The following is an 8,207-nucleotide window of genomic DNA, read 5'->3' as shown; positions in this document are numbered from 1 at the left end:
ACCTCTAGGTCCACCGGTCCACCAAGTACATGACCTTTCCGCTATCGAGGTCCAACAAAGGATGGCGCGTGGTTTGGTCCTATGTGAAGAACGACGCCGCCACTCCCTTGCCGGACTTCACCGGACGCCTAATCGAAGAGGCACCGCCGGTGTGGGGGTGGGGACCCCCGAGAAGGAAAAGAAAAGGCTACGCGACCTCCTAGACGCCATTGTGCTCCTGAAGAACCGTACTCTTCGCGGGGCCGGTGTCATCGAGGCGTATCTGTTGACACAAAAATATGACGATGTGATCAACACATAGCAAGCTAGATGATCTTGACAGAGTGAACCCAAAGATCTGCTTAGCTTCAACACAAGAATGGTTGGTTTCGAGACTAAAAGGCGTGCCAATCAATTTAACCCTACAATTAACAAGGAGAGAATAATCAGTAGTTTAAGGTGGAACATGTCGGTGTTGCACCAGATAGTTCCAATATGTGGCCAAATAGCCGATTCAATGGGGCTATCGACTAAATAGTCGATATCCAGCGTATTTATGGAATGAAGACCTTTGAATCAAGGATTATCGGCTAATATTAAACGATAATGACACGAATCAAAATAAGCGATGCTCATGGAACATCAGAAAACATCATCGGCTAAATAGAACATGATCGATATAAAACGTTGAGCCGATAAGTTTGATGAAAAGAGTATAACACACGAACAATCGACTGTTTACCATAAATGAATCCATAAACAATCTGAATCCATCTATTACCATCAACATTGAGGTTCGACCAGATCGATGCAACTATGATAATTATAACAAACTAAAGCCAAAGAATCTATGAAACCATCTATATGTTGATAGATTCATGAAAGCATGCTATATGTGTGAGAGCATAGGCAATCGGCTAAAACAGCCGATGCAGGCATAGCAAACAAACAGAGTACATATCTCGATCATGAACACAACCACTAATCGATATTTTTTATCTAAAGTCTTACCAGTGAGGTTCGACCGGATCGATACAACTATGGTAGTGTCATTAGATTAGATCTTATTAACTAGTGAGTTTATTCAAGATTGAAACATGTCTTTAGATGCATACTATATTTGATTGGAATAGAGATAAAACAACCGATCTAGCGGAATTAAGTTGTCAATTATAAGATTTAAAGCATGACCATATCAAAGGACGACTAATTAAGATGATATGATACCGATCTATCTCTATCTCAATCAGGTGATTTGTAATAATTAATAAAACATTAATTATAACAAGATTGATAGCTGGTGAATCAACCAAAAACAGCAAGGAAAATCTTACTAATCATAGCGGATTCGATAACCGGTGATATTGTATTAAACAAGAAGCTATTTTACACAAGATCGAAAACTTTGATCTATATTATGATTCATAAGAGATCAATCAGCCGATGCAGCCTTACAAACTACGATACAGATCGATAACTAACTTATATTATGGCTCATAAAAGATCAATCAGCTGATGCAGCTTTACAAGCACGATACAAGTCGTGACGGTACTCACAAGCAAATTAGAGGTCGATTAGTCGATGCATCCCTGTTTGCTGAAGAACTCGCCAAAAAGCTACATTACTCGTACTCCTAGGGGTTGGCGTGAAGCCAAAAAAGTAAAGACTGATTTTGATTGATGTGTGGATGTTTTACCATTTACGGTAACCCTTATATTTATAGAGGTGCTTGACCTTCGGCAAGATTACAATCACGTGAGCCAAACCAGCCAAATATATTTTCTATAGACATATCCTAGCCAAGTACGTCACAAACATGTACATGGTTGGTACACCTTGATATTACCTTGTTTACGTGCACCACTTGTATTGACTATTAAACAAATCCGTTTCTTGCCTTTCCTGGACGAGATCATCAAAATTGCGCAAGCAAATTTAGGGCTTGTTTGGCACGGCTCCTCTTGAGGGGCTCCTCCGGAGGAGTCGGAGCCGTTTTGGAGGAGCCACAAATTGTGGCTCCTCCAAAATGGCTCCGGCTCCTCTGTTTTTTACTGAAAAACGGTTTCTCCAAGAAAACGTTTGGCAGGGCTCCTCTGGAGAAGCCGGAGCCGAAGCCAGAGAGAAGCCCTGCCAAACAAGCCCTTAGTCTTCAAGAGCCAAACAACTCCACGCGTACAGCTCCAGCAGCCGAGACTCGTATTTGTCCTGTGCTTCTTTTTTCCTTCATGTATACTAGCAGCGCACATATATATACACACACACTTTTCTATGGCTGGCCATACCTAATTCTGTGTCCGGACCCGCGCACCGAACCCACCGACGCCCGCACCCGGTCTTTCCACCCCAGCTTTTAGATCGACTCAGATTAGCCGATTACTGTTTATCCTCACCTGGTCTCTTTCATCGGCTCCCAATCCAGCCGAATCCCACCTCCTATTGCCGCAGCTCCGCCTCCGCCGCAAAAATCGTCGCCTCCGATGCTACATCCCGCCTCCCCTATCCCCTGATTGCTGCAGCTACCAGCGGCGGATCCACAGGGGGGCTGGGGGGCTCAGCCCCCCCTAATTTCTTGATTTCAAGCCTAATCACTGTAGCAAAAGCTTGATTTCACCATTAAATCTTCATGCAAATCAACATCTCCATTGTTTTAGCCCCTATCCCGCATGGTGCCACTGGCAGCTACCGTGTACGCCGCTTGTCCCCTATTACCTGATGAGCCAGCTGAGCGGTGGACCTACCCCAAATCCTCCGTCGCTTGTCCCTTCCGAGAACAACCGCAGAAACCAGAAATCTGGCGCCGCTCCCCCGTGAAGGCGACGCCGGACTCGGACGGGCCCTCCGCAACCCCGACCACACCGGCGGCAATGACCCCTACATCACTGGCCCCATCTCTTCTGAGATCCAGATCGGCAGCGACCGCCTCTTCCCCTAGCAGATCCGGCCTCCCATGGTGGTGGCGGAGGCCTCCCACTCGACGGCTGATGCGGTGTGTGCCCGACGGTGGCATCTGATGCGGATCGGCAGATGGTGGCTGCCGGCGGTGCCCCTTCTCCGCAGGCGGCAGCGCATGGCTGTTGTGCCTCCGCCACCCCCCTCGGCGTCGGCGCGTCCCGCACCGCGCGGATTGGCCCCCCGGCGGCGATGCGTCCTCGAGCAGCGGTGCCTTGCCTCGCGTGGACGGGGGACCCGACACCAGCGCAACCTACCCCACGCGAGCGGTATGTTGATTGCCGATCTGGCCTTTCTGAGGAAGACGGCAATGTTGATGTGCATGAGGTGCTCTTGGTGCAGATCGAAGAGTATGGTTTACTGCCAAGCTGGATTCATGGATTATGGGTTTCCAGTACCGCCATCCGCACAGACGGGAGAGGATCATCACATGACCATCCGCACATAGCCACTTCAGTCCATCAGCCCTCAGGTTCGTGACTCTTGTAGGCTCCTTTCTTGATTAATTGTTCGTGAGTCATTTATTTAATTCCATTTGTCTGATTAGCCATCTGGATTTTGGTAGCTGTTGGTGACTCCCGTAGATTGGAATATTGTTTATTGTTGCAGATCTATTGGCCACATTAGCCAGAGTGCGTAGGTTTGTAAATCCTATCCATTTTAGGTTGTGTCAGGTTTACTGTTTTTTAAACCAAATTCTTGAATGTCAGATCCCTTGTTTAGTAAATTCCTTTGTTTCTACTACAAAATATCGTAACTATTGTATGCACTAAATCAGTATACATTAATCTTATGATAATAAGCATGGCTGCCTTATGCTAATTATCACGATTTACTGCTCAGACATTTCAAGCAATCACGTGTTTGTCCATTCTTCAGACATTATTAGTATCCTGTAGTTGTTTACATTATGATTTTTCTTGGTAACTAATCACTCTGTCATTGTGTATTTTCTTTCTACTCCTCACCCTATGGGCAGATTGTAATTTTTGTTTTATTATTCTAGTAGATCTGTTGGTCGCTTGAGCATCCATCACAAATAGAACTAAAGAGGTGTCTGTCAGGTGTCCTTGTATATATCTTTTAAGAAAACATTTTGTGGATAGGCAGTGAGATGGACCAGTGCTTGATAGTCTTCATGCAATGGCAGGTAATTGTTGCCTTTTCCTCTTTTTGATATAGAACAGCTTACTAGTAAATTGGTCCTATGCCTGAACTGGTAATGACTCGTACAAAAGGAATACAGAGTAGTTCATTAAAAAATTCTTGTATCTCACTGTTCTTTCATTTACAAAGGTAGTCTAATCAGAATAGATTATAGTGATTCATCTGATGCAAAATTTTGGTTACTCCCTAACTAAATTACTGATTCAAATTAGTGTAATTACTTAACAGCTTATTGGACTCCTCATTTGAGTAGCATCAGAATACCATGACCTTAAATTCTTGTACCTCCCTACCTTCAATATGGTAATTTCGATCATCCTTATTAATTTTTATCGTCAACCATAGTCCAAAATTCTTGTAAATACTTATATTCATAGTACCCATTTCTCGTAAATACCAGTGTAAGTTATGTCGAAGGAAAATTCATAATATAGAATTCTCGTAAATATTATTAGTGAAATTCTTGTAAATATTGTTAGTATTGCTGTAAGCACAATTCTCATAAATATTATGTAACTTTTACTGAAGTTACGATAATTTCATTCATATGGTATTCAAAATTTGACGTAAAGCATTGTGGAATTACTGTATTTTTTACTAATATATTGTAACTTAGTGACTGTTATGGTACAAAATTATCGAAAATAACATATCGATCTTTCCAGTAACCAAGTCTGTGTTACGGTAACTGTGTCCACCAATTGACGAGCCTGCATGTAGATGGTTCAACAATCAAATTTTCTTGCTCTTGCAGTTTGAAATAACAAGCTTGCTTTCTTATTTTGCCGGTGAGACCTCCATTCTCACAGTGATGTTTTCTACTTTTCACCCTTGCAGATTGAAATCTATTTGATCTAGAAACCAGAACTGAACTACCGGAATTAATTCTGGTGGTTACTTAGGCCAAGGTTACAGTAAATTCATTTGTTCTTGTTAATGATTTATCATGTATCTTGGTTAGCTTATAATGTAAATCACTTGTGTGTTATTCGCTCTAATGTTCATTCACCACATATGCACGAGAAGGGGCCCAAATTTGGGTCAGAGCTGCACTTCTACTTGCTTTTACCACCCACTGAACGCTGACTAAGAAGCTTCCAGCCGGACCTGAGGCTCACATGGCATGATCTTGATCGGTCCCAGAGTCGTTCCAAATGAGTGGACATCATTCTGATGGAAAAAATGGATCGATGTACTGTTTCTATTTTTTTCCAAGTTTTTTGAGAAATATGTAAACACTTTCATGCCAATTTTACGTAACACCACAGTCTAATTATCATTTCCAATATTCTGAAATGTTGTAAGTAGTTTTTTTTTTTTTGAGAAATGTAAGTGCTTTCTTATAGCATCTTGATAGGAAGTTGTGGTAACTGTCCTTTGCCTGTTCGCTTGCTCGTAAACGATCGTAAATTTTTAGCCGGGAATATTGTTTTTTTTTCACACCAAACCAGTCAGCAGTAAATAATCCATGATACGGCCTCTCGAACAGGCAAGATCATAAATATTGTATTTCTGGTTTATTGCAATTTGACCTCTTTACAGTAACTAGATCCTTTAGAAAATCTTTGACATCTAATTGTGGTAACTCCCTATCCTAAATAAGGTCTCTAGGCACTAAAATTATCGTAATTACTTCATTGTAAATTATTCTCGTCATTTTACCAACTAGTGAGTTGGAACATCAAGACGCCAAATTGTGGTAATTTTACATCCTAATTATAGGCAATATTTTTCTGGTAAGGCTGTGTTTAGTTTCCAAAAACTTTTCCAAAAAGTGCTACAGTAATCATTACATCAAATCTTGCGATACGTGCATGGAGCATTAAATGTAGACGAAAAAAAACTAATTGCACAGTTTGGTTGGAAATCACGAGACGAACATTTTGAGCTTAATTAGTCTATGATTAAATATTAATTGTCAAATAAAAACGAAAGTGCTACGGTAGTCAAATTTCCAAATTTCATGAACTAAACACAGCCTAATATAAACTGCTGCTTGGGATATACAATATAAAATTCTCGTAATTTCAGAAGTTGTGTTCTCGTAATCTTTGAAACAAATACGAGAACTCATTCAAGATTCTATGGATAGGTATGTATTCTCGTAAACATTAAACTATTCTCGTAATTTCTGAAGGTGTGGCCTTTTCATAACGTATATGCATATAGGTCCACGTGAACACCAATGATGCATGCACGTGGCCGTTTACTGTGGACGGAGGCTTATTTTGGTAAGTAGAAATAAAGTCCGTCGCTAATCAAGGATGCATGCATGTCGCTGATCTATTACTAGGCCTGATTTAACGTAATCATCAGTGTGATGCGCAGCTCCTGTAACTGGGCGAGCCATGCGGATTGGGAGCCGCGGGAGCCAGGAGCCCGGGAGGACCAAGAACCCCGCGCGTGTCCGCTGCGTTGTCGCTCCTCGGGTGCGTCGGATGACCCGGGTACAGAATTAGATATTGGCTACAGATTAGCCTCTCTCTCTCTATATATATATAACTACGTAGCTGGCTATAAAATAACTTATTCTGTAATCACTTTGAGTTACGATAATTACTATGTTAATTTACGAGATTATAGTAACTCCTTACTAAGTGGTTTACTATGACGTTATGGTAAATATCCCCATGTGTTATAGTAATCCAACTATCGTAAATATGTATTGATATTATCGTAAATTAGTATATAAAATTATCGTAAATGGAGGTGGCTACAGAATAACTTATTTTATAGCTGGCTACTGAATATACTCTCCATATATATATATATATATATATATATATATATATATATATATATATATATATATATATATATATATATATATATATATATATATATATATATATATATATATATATATATATCAACATAGCCGAAATAGGAATAGATGTGGCCAAATATTCTAATTGGCCGTACGTGCAAATGCAAGTATGTTGTTACGTGTGCATGCATGCTTTTAATCTTCTAGCCTTTTCTTCTAATCCACTAATTTGGCTCTTGGCTCGTATGGCAAGTAGACTCAACTTCTTAGCTTCTTTGCTAACCGATGATAACCATGTGCTTGGAGACGCCTTCCCTTGCTAGGTTTATCGTGCACATGATTTGATTGGCTTTGACTAATAATTAAATAATATATATTCCGGCTAGCTTCCTTTCCTTTACGCGCGTATATATAGGAGCACCTCCCACCATCCAATACGTGATGCACCTGGAGCAATGTTGTTTTCCAAATCCAACTTTCCGCCAATGACGTTTCCTTTGTTGCTTTACGTGAAGAGGTCTTGTACACGAGGCTTCTTAAAAAATGTATTAAATAATATTTTCTAGCCGGTGAAGAGCTTCTGGACGTCAAGCGTTTCAAAATACATCTCCAAATATATTAAAGAACATTTCTCGGCTGGTTCACAATTTCTTGCTTTTATACCATTGGCTGACTCCTTCCTGTCTAGGGTAAACTTACTAAATTTTAGTGTCAACATAGGCCCCCTTAATTCGAAGTATGAACTTTCATGCTTCAAACTATTTTTAGTCTGACGATATTCTTTTTCTAAGCCAACGACATCCAATCATGATAACTCCAAAATTGATCTTTCCGGCAATCAGCTTTCATAAGTCAATATCTTTGATGACTTCTTGATTCAACCTCGTGACCGTTCATCTGCTTCAGCCCATTAGGAACTGCCCCCCTAGGTCTATAATTATAATGGGCTATCCAAAGACAATGATCATGAACATCGGCATCTTTCTTGCTATTGACCATTAATTATCTGCATGTGACAGATAATTGGAACTCTTGTCCACTTTTTTCAGCATCACTGAAGATATCCTTCTATCAGTAGTCCGTACAGCTTGATACCTCAACTGATCGCCAGCAGCTGCAGATGTTGATACGTGTATTGCAAAGCTTTCTCGGTCGGCTTGTTGCATTGTGGATTCAACATTGGCGGCACCAATCTTTACCAGAGTACTCAGCTCCCCAATAACGGATTGAGTCTTAGGAAAGTTGTTGATTGATCATCGTTTGGTGGCGAGCCGTCAAGATTACCAAATAAGATTTTGAACAAGTCCATCGTCACTCATGAATTTAATCCACCGGCTAATCACC

General features: G+C 40.9%; 1 long non-coding RNA gene across 3 annotated transcripts; it reads left to right on the top strand.

The window, feature by feature from the left end:
• Positions 1 to 2,384: 2,384 nt before the first annotated feature.
• LOC136482426 (uncharacterized) lies at positions 2,385 to 5,441 on the top strand. 3 transcript variants are annotated; one of them, XR_010765076.1, is made up of 4 exons: positions 2,508 to 3,198; positions 3,272 to 3,401; positions 3,495 to 4,399; positions 4,934 to 5,441. It is a non-coding gene; the product is annotated as an uncharacterized lncRNA (long non-coding RNA). The 3 variants fall into 3 exon arrangements; XR_010765074.1 differs by lacking the exon at positions 4,934 to 5,441 and having other exon boundaries at positions 2,385 to 3,198; positions 3,495 to 4,925; XR_010765075.1 differs by lacking the exon at positions 4,934 to 5,441 and having other exon boundaries at positions 2,386 to 3,198; positions 3,539 to 4,925.
• The last annotated feature ends 2,766 nt before the right edge of the window (positions 5,442 to 8,207 follow it).

The sequence above is a fragment of the Miscanthus floridulus genome, chromosome 9, assembly GCF_019320115.1.
Source record: "Miscanthus floridulus cultivar M001 chromosome 9, ASM1932011v1, whole genome shotgun sequence".
Taxonomy (NCBI): Eukaryota; Viridiplantae; Streptophyta; class Magnoliopsida; order Poales; family Poaceae; genus Miscanthus; species Miscanthus floridulus.
This window is presented reverse-complemented; position numbering and strand designations above follow the sequence as displayed.